Genomic DNA, 15,496 nt, shown 5'->3' with positions numbered 1-15,496 from the left:
CCATCGGAACGAAACTCGGTGGGCATGTTCGACTCATTGCCCTAAAGGTCTGTAAGTATTTTGAAAGAAATTGCCCACAACATTGTCACCTCCCACAGAACACAACAAAGCGATTTGATTACAGCGCCACCTATTTTCCAAAAATGATAATGCATCATTTTACTGGAGTTTTACTGGCTGTTTCCATTACACTCTTCCAATAATTGCTTTTCTTACTCGTTGCATTTGGTCTGATGCTCCATGCCATGCTTAGCTCCTCGCTGTGGAACTTTTATTAACGATTTTCAGCCATTTCAATTACAGTCATGCAATTATTAATTTCATTATTCATTGTTGCATTTGGTCTGATGCTACATATGCTTAGCTCCTGATGTTGCCGCTGGAATGCTTGGCCCCGTGATTGCTGCTTGCAGCTATATTTATTAGGGGCCAAGCACCGAAGGTGCGAAGGCACCTATTGTGTTTGTTGGCGTTATTATTATTATTCTTCCTCTTCTTCCACCCCAAGTCTATGGTAGCCCATAGAACCGATTGCGGGAAAGTTGTATAATTTGGCACACTAATAGAGGACTGTCTGAACATTAACCGTAGCAAATTTGAAGTCTCTAACTCAAACTCTCTAGCGCCACCAATTGTCTAAACTTTCAAAAACTTGATGCTAATAACTCTTGAACCGTAAGCCACAAAATGAAAATTCTTTTTTCCTGTGATTCCTTGGCTCATGCCGAGTCGAATGGATACCGAAATTCAAAAATCGCAAGGTTTAGTTTTTTCACTATCGTCAATTGTTCGTAAAACCTACTTTTTCGAACTCGTCCTAGGCCGTTGCACCGATTGTCACGAAAATTGAATCAGATAATCTTCAGACCATGCTGGCAAAAAGTTATAGAATTCAAGTTGATTTCTCAAACCGTTTCCGAATAGCTCATGAACGAATTCTTCAAAAAGCACGCAAACGTGAACGTGAGGCTATATCTCCGCAACGGTTTGGCCTATTGAGACCAATCTTGGTGGGTCTTATAACAACCATTCCCTGGGACTACCTGCAGTGTTTCGGCGCTGTGCCCCCTAGTGGTCAGGAGATATGAAAAATGCATGTTTTTGCTCATAACTTCTGAACGGTTTTGCCAAAAATCACAAAAGTGGTGTCTTTAGATTCAGTGCATCATTCTGAGTCGAATGATACCGAATTTTCCCAATTCGGCCATTTTGAGCGTCGGCCATTTTGAATTTAGTTGTAAATTGCTGTATCTTAAGAATGAAGTTCCGTATCGTTTCGCAAATAATTACAAAAATGTCCGGCTCCATGCCCTGAATGTACACAAAAAAAATTGGGGGCAGCGCCACCTTGTGGTCAATAGTTATAACGATTTTTCGAAAAATGCTAATAACTTTTGCATACATTAGCCTATTGTAACAAAGCTGATGTTGATAGATTCCTTGGGTCATGCCGAGAACACCGATACCCCATTTGTCAATTTTGGCAAAATTTCCTGTCCGCCATTTTGATTCATGTTGAAAACCTACTTTTTCGAACTCCTCCTAGACCGTTGCTCAGATTTTCACCAAATTTGATTTGGATCATCTTCAGACCATGCTGGCAAAAAGTTATGGAATTTGTGTCGATACACGTAACCGTTTTCAATTAGCGTACCAACGAATTTGCTGGAAAGATGCCAAACTGCATCTGAGGCTGTATCTCTGCAAAGGTTGGAGATATTTACACAAAACTTAATATGTGACATTGTCACATCACATTGACCACGCCACATCATTTTGGTCACAGCGCCACCTATTGGTCAAGAGTAATAAACCAATCAATAACCGCTAATTATTACATTTCCAATAATGCTAATAACTTTTGATTGCATTAGCCTATTATCATGAAACATGTCTCAAAATGTTCCTTGGGACATGCCGACAACATACATACCAATTATGTCATATTAAGCAAAACTTCCTGTCCGCCATTTTGATTCATGTTGAAAACCTTTTTTTTTAAACTCATCCTCAACCGTTTGTCTGATTTTCACCAAAATTTAATCAGATCATCTTCAGACCGTGCTTACAAAAAGTTATGGATTTCGTGTCAATAGACGAAACCGTTTTTGTACAGCGCTGCTTCAGATGTCAGGCATCTTCACAAAATGAGTCTGAGGCTATATCTCTGCAAAGCCCATTAGTGCTCTTCCAGTGACATCTAGTGGTCGTAAATGCAATTTATCATACAACACTGTCTCTTTAACCTTTATAACTGTTATATGTTGTCTTAATTTCATTCCAAAGAAGCATACGCAATTTATGTATAATTTCACAGTCTAGATAATAGTACTGCACTGATTTTAAATAACCTAGATATGGCTGACAGTAAAAGAATAGAACAGAATTACAGACACACACAAACATGAAATGTTTAAACTAGTATATTAATACTCAATAAGCATGCTTAAACCCACACACAGATGCACACATTTTGTTATATATATAGATAATTAAAATAAATGATGGGTGATAAAACCTATTGCAAGTCTTCTGTTTTTATGGGCTTCTATGTCATTTTTCAGGTTTCATTGCAATCATAATCTGGCATAATTATAAACATTAGATATATCTGTATGAATAAATTGGTAAACTTTGACTCAATGTGATCTGAATTGCTTGAACAGTAATATTAAATAATAGTAATATACATTTTTTCTAGATGAATCCCTCAACAAGCCCATAAACTGTAATGTTTTAGTCTTTAGTGAGCTCATTAGTGGTCTTCCGGTGACATCTAGTGGTTATAATTGCAATTTTTTATTCAACACTGGGTTTTGAAGCTTTATAAATATTACAGTGTTCTTTTTTACCTAATCTCTGTTCAATTTTGCATGATTGTTTAGAAAAAATACAGATCTAATGCATGTGTGATTATATTACCCCTTTTTTTTGCAGTTTAATGCCATTCACAACAGAAATCTTTTGTTTGTTAGGCCTGTTTAAATGTTATCTAACCAAAGGACAAAATACAACATATTTTTTTCAAAGTTATTGATCTAGAGAGTCCTGAGAATATTACTGCAGTGGTTTGATCAAGACTGAACAAAAAACCAAGTGACCCAAAACATTCAAATTCGTGGACCAATTTTATGAAAAAGGCTATAACTCGGGAACAAAATGAGATATCTTCACCAAACTCAGAACTCATATGCATGAACAAAAACTTTAGTCAAATTATTATTTTTTCCATATCTGCCACTTGGTGGCGCTACAGGATGAAAAAAAAACTAAAATGGCTATAACTAAGCAACCGTTGATCCAATCAACTTGAAAATTGATATGGCCCAATGTGGCACAAGTGCTCTATGAGGAATTTCACTTATCTTAAAAAACATGGCCGCCATTGGCCAAACAACTTTAAGCACCTATTTGACAAGGTTAATGGAAGTCGATCGGAACGAAACTCGGTGGGCATGTTCGACTCATTGCCCTAAAGGTCTGTAAGTATTTTGAAAGAAATTGCCCACAACATTGTCACCTCCCACAGAACACAACAAAGCGATTTGATTACAGCGCCACCTATTTTCCAAAAATGACAGTGCATCATTTTACTGGAGTTTTACTGGCTGTTTCAATTACACTCTTCCAATAATTGCTTTTCTTACTCGTTGCATTTGGTCTGATGCTCCATGCCATGCTTAGCTCCTCGCTGTGGAACTTTTATTAAAGATTTTCAGCCATTTCAATTACAATCATGCAATTATTAATTTCATTATTCATTGTTGCATTTGGTCTGATGCTACATATGCTTAGCTCCTGATGTTGCCGCTGGAATGCTTGGCCCCGTGATTGCTGCTTGCAGCTATATTTCTTCCTCTTCTTCTTCCACCCCAAGTCTATGGTAGCCCATAGAACCGATTGCGGGAAAGTTGTATAATTTGGCACACTAATAGAGGACTGTCTGAACATTAACCGTAGCAAATTTGAAGTCTCTAACTCAAACTCTCTAGCGCCACCAATTGTCTAAACTTTCAAAAACTTGATGCTAATAACTCTTGAACCGTAAGCCACAAAATGAAAATTCTTTTTTCCTGTGATTCCTTGGCTCATGCCGAGTCGAATGGACACCGAAATTCAAAAATCGCAAGGTTTAGTTTTTTCGCTATCGTCAATTGTTCGTAAAACCTACTTTTTCGAACTCGTCCTAGGCCGTTGCACCCATTGTCACGAAAATTGAATCAGATAATCTTCAGACCATGCTGGCAAAAAGTTATGGAATTCAAGTTGATTTCTCAAACCGTTTCCGAATAGCTCATGAACGAATTCTTCGAAAAGCACGCAAACGTGAACGTGAGGCTATATCTCCGCAACGGTTTGGCCTATTGAGACCAATCTTGGTGGGTCTTATAACAACCATTCCCTGGGACTACCTGCAGTGTTTCGGCGCTGTGCCCCCTAGTGGTCAGGAGATATGAAAAATGCATGTTTTTGCTCATAACTTCTGAACGGTTTTGCCAAAAATCACAAAAGTGGTGTCTTTAGATTCAGTGAATCATTCCGAGTCGAATGATACCGAATTTTCCCAATTCGGCCATTTTGGGCGTCGGCCATTTTGAATTTAGTTGTAAATTGCTGTATCTTAAGAATGAAGTTCTGTATCGTTTCGCAAATAATTACAAAAATGTCCGGCTCCATGCCCTGAATGTACACAAAAAAATTGGGGGCAGCGCCACCTTGTGGTCAATAGTTATAACGATTTTTCGAAAAATGCTAATAACTTTTGCATACATTAGCCTATTGTAACAAAACTGATGTTGATAGATTCCTTGGGTCATGCCGAGAACACTGATACCCCATTTGTCAATTTTGGCAAAATTTTCTGTCCGCCATTTTGATTCATGTTGAAAACCTACTTTTTCGAACTCCTCCTAGACCGTTGCTCAGATTTTCACCAAATTTGATTTGGATCATCTTCAGACCATGCTGGCAAAAAGTTATGGAATTTGTGTCGATACACGTAACCGTTTTCAATTAGCGTACCAACGAATTTGCTGGAAAGATGCCAAACTGCATCTGAGGCTGTATCTCTGCAAAGGTTGGAGATATTTACACAAAACTTAATATGTGACATTGTCACATCACATTGACCACGCCACATCATTTTGGTCACAGTGCCACCTATTGGTCAAGAGTAATAAACCAATCAATAACCGCTAATTATTACATTTCCAATAATGCTAATAACTTTTGATTGCATTAGCCTATTATCATGAAACATGTCTCAAAATGTTCCTTGGGACATGCCGACAACATACATACCAATTATGTCATATTAAGCAAAACTTCCTGTCCGCCATTTTGATTCATGTTGAAAACCTTTTTTTTTAAACTCATCCTCAACCGTTTGTCTGATTTTCACCAAAATTGAATCAGATCATCTTCAGACCGTGCTGACAAAAAGTTATGGATTTCGTGTCAATAGACGAAACCGTTTTTGTACAGCGCTGCTTCAGATGTCAGGCATCTTCACAAAATGAGTCTGAGGCTATATCTCTGCAAAGCTTTGTTGTAATTAAGCCAAACTTGTGTGTGCCATTGTCTAACATGGAGAATAGGCTCACAGACACTCACACACAGAAATGAAATGGTTCAACTATTATATGAATAATCAATAAGCATGATTACACACACACACACACACACACAGAGAGAGAGAAGTACATGCCCACACATTTTGTTGTATGTAGATATTTGAAATAAATTATAGGTGACACACAACTCACAGAAAGACTTCTTTTCTTACATTTCTATGTCAGGTTTCATTGCATTCATATTCTGACATAATAGTAAACATTTGATATACATGTATGAATAAATTGTTGAACTTTCACTCAATGTGATCTTAAATGCTTGAACAGTAATATTAAATAATAGTAATATATATTTTTCTAGATGAATCAATCATCGAGACAATGAACTGTAATGTTTTAGTCTTTAGTGAGCCCATTAGTGGTCTTCCAGTGACATCTAGTGGTCGTAAATGCAATTTATCATACAACACTGTCTCTTTAACCTTTATAACTGTTATATGTTGTCTTAATTTCATTCCAAAGAAGCATACGCAATTTATGTATAATTTCACAGTCTAGATAATAGTACTGCACTGATTTTAAATAACCTAGATATGGCTGACAGTAAAAGAATAGAACAGAATTACAGACACACACAAACATGAAATGTTTAAACTAGTATATTAATACTCAATAAGCATGCTTAAGCCCACACACAGATGCACACATTTTGTTATATATATAGATAATTAAAATAAATGATGGGTGATAAAACCTATTGCAAGTCTTCTGTTTTTATGGGCTTCTATGTCATTTTTCAGGTTTCACTGCAATCATAATCTGGCATAATTATAAACATTAGATATATCTGTATGAATAAATTGGTAAACTTTGACTCAATGTGATCTGAAATGCTTGAACAGTAATATTAAATAATAGTAATATACATTTTTTCTAGATGAATCCCTCAACAAGCCCATAAACTGTAATGTTTTAGTCTTTAGTGAGCTCATTAGTGGTCTTCCGGTGACATCTAGTGGTTATAATTGCAATTTTTTATTCAACACTGGGTTTTGAAGCTTTATAAATATTACAGTGTTCTTTTTTACCTAATCTCTGTTAAATTTTGCATGATTGTTTAGAAAAAATACAGATCTAATGCATGTGTGATTATATTACCCCTTTTTTTTGCAGTTTAATGCCATTCACAACAGAAATCTTTAGTTTTTTAGGCCATTTTAACTGTTATAGCACCAGCTATTTTCTGATCTTAATGAAACTTTGCATGCTTGGTGGGTCATCTTTCACATGTTATAACCAAGTTTCATAAAGTTTTGAGTTTTTGTTTCAGTTTTATAGGCTTTAGGTTACATGTGGCCACGGCCCTTTCCTAAATGACCACTTATAGCTGACCAAAGCACAAAATGCAACATATTTTTGAAAATTATTGATCTAGAGAGTCCAGAGAATATTATTGCAGTGGTTTGATCAAGACTGAACAAAAAACCAGGTGACCCAAAACATTCAAATTCGTGGACCAATTTTACGAAAAAGGCTATAACTCGGGAACAAAATGAGATATCTTCACCAAACTCAGAACTCATATGCATGAACAAAAACTTTAGTCAAATTATTATATTTTTTTCCATATCTGCCACTTGGTGGCAAAAAAATCAAATGGCTATAAATAAGCAACCGTTGATCCAATCAACTTGAAAATTTATATGGCCCAATGTGGCACAAGTGCTCTATGAGGAATTTCACTTATCTTAAAAAACATGGCTGCCATTGGCCAAACAACTTTAAGCACCTATTTGACAAGGTTAATGGAAGTCGATCGGAACGAAACTCGGTGGGCATGTTCGACTCATTGCCCTAAAGGTCTGTAAGTATTTTGAAAGAAATTGCCCACAACATTGTCACCTCCCACAGAACACAACAAAGCGATTTGATTACAGCGCCACCTATTTTCCAAAAATGATAATGCATCATTTTACTGGAGTTTTACTGGCTGTTTCAATTACACTCTTCCAATAATTGCTTTTCTTACTCGTTGCATTTGGTCTGATGCTCCATGCCATGCTTAGCTCCTCGCTGTGGAAATTTTATTAACGATTTTCAGCCATTTCAATTACAATCATGCAATTATTAATTTCATTATTCATTGTTGCATTTGGTCTGATGCTACATATGCTTAGCTCCTGATGTTGCCGCTGGAATGCTTGGCCCCGTGATTGCTGCTTGCAGCTATATTTAGGGGCCAAGCACCGAAGGTGCGAAGGCACCTATTGTGTTTGTTGGCGTTATTATTAGGGGCCAAGCACCGAAGGTGCGAGGCACCTATTGTTTTTGTTGGCGTTCTTATTATTATTAGGGGCCAAGCACCGAAGGTGCGTAGGCACCTATTGTTTTCGTTGGCGTTATTAGGGGCCAAGCACCGAAGGTGCGTAGGCACCTATTGTTTTCGTTGGCGTTATTATTCTTCTTCTTCTTCTTCTTCTTCTTCTTCCGCCGCAAGTCTATGGCAGCCCATAGAACCGTTTGCGGGAAAGTTGTATAATTTGGCACACTGATAGAGGACAGTCCCAACATTAACTATAGCAAATTTGAAGCCTCTAACTCCTACTCTCTAGCGCCACCACTTGTCCAAACTTTCAATGTTTGTATGCTAATAACTTTTGAACCGTAAGCCAGAAAATGGAAATTCTTTTTTCCTCTGAATCCTTGGCTCAAGCCAAGTCGAATGAACCCTAAAATTCAAAAATCGCAAGGTTTAGTTTTTTCGCTATTTTCAACTTTTCGAAAAACTTACTTTTTCGAACTCGTCCTAGACGGTTTGTCCGATTTTCACGAAAATTGGCTCAGATCATCATCAGACCATGCTGGCAAAAAGTTATGGAATTCAAGTTGATTCGTCCAACCGTTCTCGAATGACACGTGAAAAAATATGACGAAAAGCACGCAAAAATACACGTGAGGCTATATCTCCGCAACGGTTTGGCGTATTGAGACCAAACTTGGTGTGTGTTATAATAAGCATGACCTGAGACTACCTGCAGTGTTTCGACACAGCGCCACCTAGTGGTCAGGAGATATGAAAAATGCATATTTTGGCTTATAACTTCTGAATGGTTTGGCCAAAAATTACAAAACTGGTCTCTGTAGATTCAGTGCGTCATGTCGAGTCGATTGATATCCAATTTTCCCGTGTCGGCCATTTTAGGCGTCGGCCATTTTGAATTATGTTTCAAAATGCTGTATTTTTTGAACGCATCATCGTATCGTTTCGCAAATAATTACAAAAATATTCGGCTCCATGCCCTGAAGATACTCAAAAAGTTTGGTGGCAGCGCCACCTTGTGGCCAATAGTTATAATGAAATATCACATAAATGCTAATAACTTTTGAATTAATTAGACATATTAAAATTAAAATGGCCTCCCTATATTCTGTGGGTAAAGCCGAGAGCATTGATACCAATTATGCGAATATTGGCCATACTTCCTGTCCGCCATTTTGATTAATGTTGAAAACCTACTTTTTCGAACTCCTCCTATACCGTTAGTCCGATTTTCACCAAATTTGTCGTGTATCATCTTCAGACCATGCTGGCAAAAAGTTATGGATTTCGTGTTGATATATGAAACGGTTCTCATTAAGCGCATCAACGAATTTGTTGGAAGGGTGCCAAAATGCATTTGAGGCTGTATCTCTGCAACGCTTTGACATATTTACACCAAACTTTGTACGTGTCATCGCTACCTCACACTGACCATGCCACATAAATTTGGTAACAGCGCCACCTATTGGTCAAGAGTAATAAACCATTCATTACCCATGAATAATTACACTTATAAAAATGCTAATAACTTTTTAATGCATTAGCCTATTGCAACGAAACTGGTCTCAAAATATTCCCTGGTTTATGCCGAAAACATAGATACCAAATATGCCAGATTAAGCTGAAATTCCGGTCCGCCATTTTGATTTATGTTGAAAACCTACTTTTTGAACTCCTCATCAGCCGTTAGTCCAATTTTCACCAAAATTTAATCAGATGATCTTCAGACTGTGCTGACAAAAAGTTATGAATTTTGTGTCGATAGACAAAACCGTTTTTGCATACCACAGCGACGAACTTGAGGCACAATGACAAAATGACACTTGAGGCTGTATCTCTGCAATGCTTTGGCATATTGACACCAAACTTTGTGTGTGTCATTGAAAAGTCACACAGAGTACACCAAATTGATTTTATAACAGTGCCACCTATTGGTCAAGCTTGATAAACCAAGTAATCATGCTACTAGAGGTGGTATTATGATTTTTTTTTGCCATTTCAATTACAATAATTCCAAAATTGCTGTTATTGCTCATTAATGAATTTGGTGTGATGCTTCATGCGATGCTTAGCTCCTACATTTGCCGTTGGAGTGCTTGGCCCCGTAATTGCTGCTTGCAGCTATATTTATTATTCTTCTTCTTCTTCTGCCGCAAGTCTATGGCAGCCCATAGAACCGATTGCGGGAAAGTTGTATAATTTGGCACACTGATAGAGGACATTACTAACATTAACTATAGCAAATTTCAAGTCTCTAACTCCAACTCTCTAGCGCCACCACTTGTCCAAACTTTCAATGTTTATATGCTAATAACTTTTGAATCGTAAGCCAGAAAATGGAAATTCTTTTTTCCTCTGAATCCTTGGCTCAAGCCAAGTCGAATGAACCCTAAAATTCAAAAATCGCAAGGTTTAGTTTTTTCGCTAGCTTCAACTTTTCGAAAAACTTACTTTTTCGAACTCGTCCTAGACGGTTTGTCTGATTTCCACGAAAATTGGCTCAGATCATCAACAGACCATGCTGGCAAAAAGTTATGGAATTCAAGTTGATTCGTCCAACCGTTCTCGAATGACACGTGAAAAAATATGACGAAAAGCACGCAAAAATACACGTGAGGCTATATCTCCGCAACGGTTTGGCGTATTGAGACCAAACTTGGTGTGTGTTATAATAAGCATGACCTGAGACTACCTGCAGTGTTTCGACACAGCGCCACCTAGTGGTCAGGAGATATGAAAAATGCATATTTTGGCTTATAACTTCTGAATGGTTTGGCCAAAAATTACAAAACTGGTCTCTGTAGATTCAGTGCGTCATGTCGAGTCGATTGATATCCAATTTTCCCGTGTCGGCCATTTTAGGCGTCGGCCATTTTGAATTATGTTTCAAAATGCTGTATTTTTTGAACGCATCATCGTATCGTTTCGCAAATAATTACAAAAATATTCGGCTCCATGCCCTGAAGATACTCAAAAAGTTTGGTGGCAGCGCCACCTTGTGGCCAATAGTTATAATGAAATATCACATAAATGCTAATAACTTTTGAATAAATTAGACTATTAAAATTAAAATGGCCTCCATATATTCTGTGGGTAAAGCCGAGAGCATTGATACCAATTATGCGAATATTGGCCATACTTCCTGTCCGCCATTTTGATTAATGTTGAAAACCTACTTTTTCGAACTCCTCCTAGACCGTTAGTCCGATTTTCACCAAATTTGACGTGTATCATCTTCAGACCATGCTGGCAAAAAGTTATGGATTTTGTGTCGATATATGAAACGGTTCTCATTAAGCGCATCAACGAATTTGTTGGAAGGGTGCCAAAATGCATTTGAGGCTGTATCTCTGCAACGCTTTGACATATTTACACCAAACTTTGTACGTGTCATCGCTACCTCACACTGACCATGCCACATAAATTTGGTAACAGCGCCACCTATTGGTCAAGAGTAATAAACCATTCATTACCCATGAATAATTACACTTATAAAAATGCTAATAACTTTTTAATGCATTAGCCTATTGCAACGAAACTGGTCTCAAAATATTCCCTGGTTTATGCCGAAAACATAGATACCAAATATGCCAGATTAAGCTGAACTTCCGGTACGCCATTTTGATTTATGTTGAAAACCTACTTTTTGAACTCCTCATCAGCCGTTAGTCCAATTTTCACCAAAATTTAATCAGATGATCTTCAGACTGTGCTGACAAAAAGTTATGAATTTTGTGTCGATAGACAAAACCGTTTTTGCATACCACAGCGACGAACTTGAGGCACAATGACAAAATGACACTTGAGGCTGTATCTCTGCAATGCTTTGGCATATTGACACCAAACTTTGTTTGTGTCATTGAAAAGTCACACAGAGTACACCAAATTGACTTGATAACAGCACCACCTATTGGTCAATTTTGATAAGCCAGTAAATCATGCTACTAGAGGTTGTATTTATGATTTTTTTAGCCATTTCAATTACAATAATCCTAAAATTGCTGTTATTGCTCATTAATGCATTTGGTGTGATGCTCCATGCCATGCTTAGCTCCTACATTTGCCGTTGGAGTGCTTGGCCCCGTAATTGCTGCTTGCAGCTATATTTAGGGGCCAAGCACCGAAGGTGCGTAGGCACCTATTGTAATCGTTGGCGTTATTATTATTCTGCTTCTTCTTCTTCTTCTTCTTCTTCTTCTTCCGCCGCAAGTCTATGGCAGCCCATAGAACCGATTGCGGGAAAGTTGTATAATTTGGCACACTGATAGAGGACAGTCCCAACATTAACTATAGCTAATTTGAAGTCTCTAACTCCTACTCTCTAGCGCCACCACTTGTCCAAACTTTCAATGTTTGTATGCTAATAACTTTTGAACCGTAAGCCAGAAAATGGAAATTCTTTTTTCCTCTGAATCCTTGGCTCATGCCAAGTCGAATGAACCCCAAAATTCAAAAATCGCAAGGTTTAGTTTTTTCGCTATTTTCAATTTTTCGAAAAACCTACTTTTTCGAACTCGTGCTAGACGGTTAGTCCGATTGCCACGAAAATTGGCTCAGATCATCTTCAGATCATGCTGGCAAAAAGTTATGGAATTCAAGTTGATTCGTCCAACCATTGTCGAATGACACGTAAACAAATTTGACGAAAAGCACGCAAAAATGCACTTGAGGCTATATCTCAGCAACGGTTTGGCATATTGAAACCAAACTTGGTGTGTGTTATAATAAGCATGACCTGAGACTACCTGCAGTGTTTCGACACAGCGCCACCTAGTGGTCAGGAGATATGAAAAATGCATATTTTGGCTTATATCTTCTGAATGGTTTGGCCAAAAATCACACAACTGGTCTCTTTAGATTCAGTGAGTCATGTCGAGTCGTATGATATGCAAATTTCCCGTGTCAGCCATTTTAGGCGTCGGCCATTTTGAATTATGTTTTAAAATGCTGTATTTTTTCAACGCAGCATCATATCGTTTCGCAAATAATTACAAAAATATTCGGCTCCATGCCCTGAATGTACTCAAAAAGTTTGGTGGCAGCGCCACCTTGTGGTCAAGAGTTATAATGAATTATAACAAAAATGCTAATAACTTTTGAGTAAATTAGACAATTGAAATGCAAATGGTCTCCCCGTATTCTTTGGGTCATGCCGAGAACATAGATACCAATTATGCCAAAATTGGCCATACTTCCTGTCCGCCATTTTGATTAATGTTGAAAACCTACTTTTTCGAACTCCTCCTAGACCGTTAGTCCGATTTTCACCAAATTTGACGTGAATCATCTTCAGACCATGCTGGCAAAAAGTTATGGATTTCGTGTCGATATACAAAACGATTCTGATTTAGCGCATCAACGAATTTGCTGGAAGGGTGCCAAAATGCATTTGAGGCTGTATCTCTGCAACGCTTTGACATTTTTGCACCAAACTTTGTATGTGTCATCGCCACCTGACACTGACCATGCCACATAAATTTGGTAACAGCGCCACCTATTGGTCAAGAGTAATGAACCATTCATTAACTATGAATAATTACACTTATAAAAATGCTAGTAACTTTTTAATGCATTAGCCTATTGTAATGAAACTGGCCTCAAAATATTCCCTGGCTTATGCCGACAACATAGATACCATATATGCCAGAGTAAGCCGAACTTCCTGTCCGCCATTTTGATTTATGTTGAAAACCTACTTTTTCGAACTCCTCATCAACCGTTGGTCCGATTTTCACCAAAATTGACTCAGATGATCTGTAGACTGTACTGACAAAATGTTATGGATTTTGTATCGATAGACAAAACCGTTTTCGCATACCACAGCGACGAATTTGAGGCACAATGCCAAAATGACACTTGAGGCTGTATCTCTGCAATGCTTTGGCATATTGACACCAAACTTTGTTTGTGTCATTGAAAAGTCACACAGAGTACACCAAATTGACTTGATAACAGCACCACCTATTGGTCAATTTTGATAAGCCAGTAAATCATGCTACTAGAGGTTGTATTTATGATTTTTTTAGCCATTTCAATTACAATCATCCTAAAATTGCTGTTATTGCTCATTAATGCATTTGGTGTGATGCTCCATGCCATGCTTAGCTCCTACATTTGCCGTTGGAGTGCTTGGCCCCGTAATTGCTGCTTGCAGCTATATTTATTATTATTATTCTTCCTCTTCTTCCACCCCAAGTCTATGGTAGCCCATAGAACCGATTGCGGGAAAGTTGTATAATTTGGCACACTAATAGAAGACTGTCTGAACATTAACCGTAGCAAATTTGAAGTCTCTAACTCAAACTCTCTAGCGCCACCAATTGTCTAAACTTTCAAAAAATTGATGCTAATAACTCTTGAACCGTAAGCCACAAAATGAAAATTCTTTTTTCCTGTGATTCCTTGGCTCATGCCGAGTCGAATGGACACCGAAATTCAAAAATCGCAAGGCTTAGTTTTTTCGCTATCGTCAATTGTTCGTAAAACCTACTTTTTCGAACTCGTCCTAGGCCGTTGCACCGATTGTCACGAAAATTGAATCAGATAATCTTCAGACCATGCTGGCAAAAAGTTATGGAATTCAAGTTGATTTCTCAAACCGTTTCCGAATAGCTCATGAACGAATTCTTCGAAAAGCACGCAAACGTGAACGTGAGGCTATATCTCCGCAACGGTTTGGCCTATTGAGACCAATCTTGGTGGGTCTTATAACAACCATTCCCTGGGACTACCTGCAGTGTTTCGGCGCTGTGCCCCCTAGTGGTCAGGAGATATGAAAAATGCATGTTTTTGCTCATAACTTCTGAACGGTTTTGCCAAAAATCACAGAAGTGGTGTCTTTAGATTCAGTGCATCATTCCGAGTCGAATGATACCGAATTTTCCCAATTCGGCCATTTTGAGCGTCGGCCATTTTGGATTTAGTTGTAAATTGCTGTATCTTAAGAATGAAGTTCCGTATCGTTTCGCAAATAATTACAAAAATGTCCGGCTCCATGCCCTGAATGTACACAAAAAAATTGGGGGCAGCGCCACCTTGTGGTCAATAGTTATAACAATTTTTTCGAAAAATGCTAATAACTTTTGCATACATTAGCCTATTGTAACAAAGCTGATGTTGATAGATTCCTTGGGTCATGCCGAGAACACCGATACCCCATTTGTCAATTTTGGCAAAATTTCCTGTCCGCCATTTTGATTCATGTTGAAAACCTACTTTTTCGAACTCCTCCTAGACCGTTGCACAGATTTTCACCAAATTTGATTTGGATCATCTTCAGACCATGCTGGCAAAAAGTTATGGAATTTGTGTCGATACACGTAACCGTTTTCAATTAGCGTACCAACGAATTTGCTGGAAAGATGCCAAACTGCATCTGAGGCTGTATCTCTGCAAAGGTTGGAGATATTTACACAAAACTTAATATGTGACATTGTCACATCACATTGACCACGCCACATCATTTTGGTCACAGCGCCACCTATTGGTCAAGAGTAATAAACCAATCAATAACCGCTAATTATTACATTTCCAATAATGCTAATAACTTTTGATTGCATTAGCCTATTATCATGAAACATGTCTCAAAATGTTCCTTGGGACA

At 37.9% G+C, this 15,496-nt stretch overlaps 2 long non-coding RNA genes across 2 annotated transcripts in view; one reads left to right on the top strand and one right to left on the bottom strand.

The window, feature by feature from the left end:
- LOC127949511 (uncharacterized) overlaps positions 1-12,020 on the bottom strand; it is a 32,195-nt gene extending 20,175 nt beyond the window's left edge. The window contains exon 1 of the long non-coding RNA XR_008152306.1: positions 11,533-12,020. This is a non-coding gene — a long non-coding RNA (uncharacterized LOC127949511). The remainder of the gene's footprint in view (positions 1-11,532) is intronic.
- The window catches only part of LOC127949547 (uncharacterized), a 157,701-nt gene extending 143,044 nt beyond the window's left edge, over positions 1-14,657 (top strand). The window contains exon 3 of the long non-coding RNA XR_008152333.1: positions 12,020-14,657. This is a non-coding gene — a long non-coding RNA (uncharacterized LOC127949547). The remainder of the gene's footprint in view (positions 1-12,019) is intronic.
- The last annotated feature ends 839 nt before the right edge of the window (positions 14,658-15,496 follow it).

The sequence above is a fragment of the Carassius gibelio genome, chromosome A1 (genome assembly GCF_023724105.1).
Source record: "Carassius gibelio isolate Cgi1373 ecotype wild population from Czech Republic chromosome A1, carGib1.2-hapl.c, whole genome shotgun sequence".
NCBI classification, from domain to species: Eukaryota; Metazoa; Chordata; class Actinopteri; order Cypriniformes; family Cyprinidae; genus Carassius; species Carassius gibelio.
The sequence above is the reverse complement of the archived record's forward strand: the minus strand, read 5'-3'. Positions and strand labels throughout refer to the sequence as shown.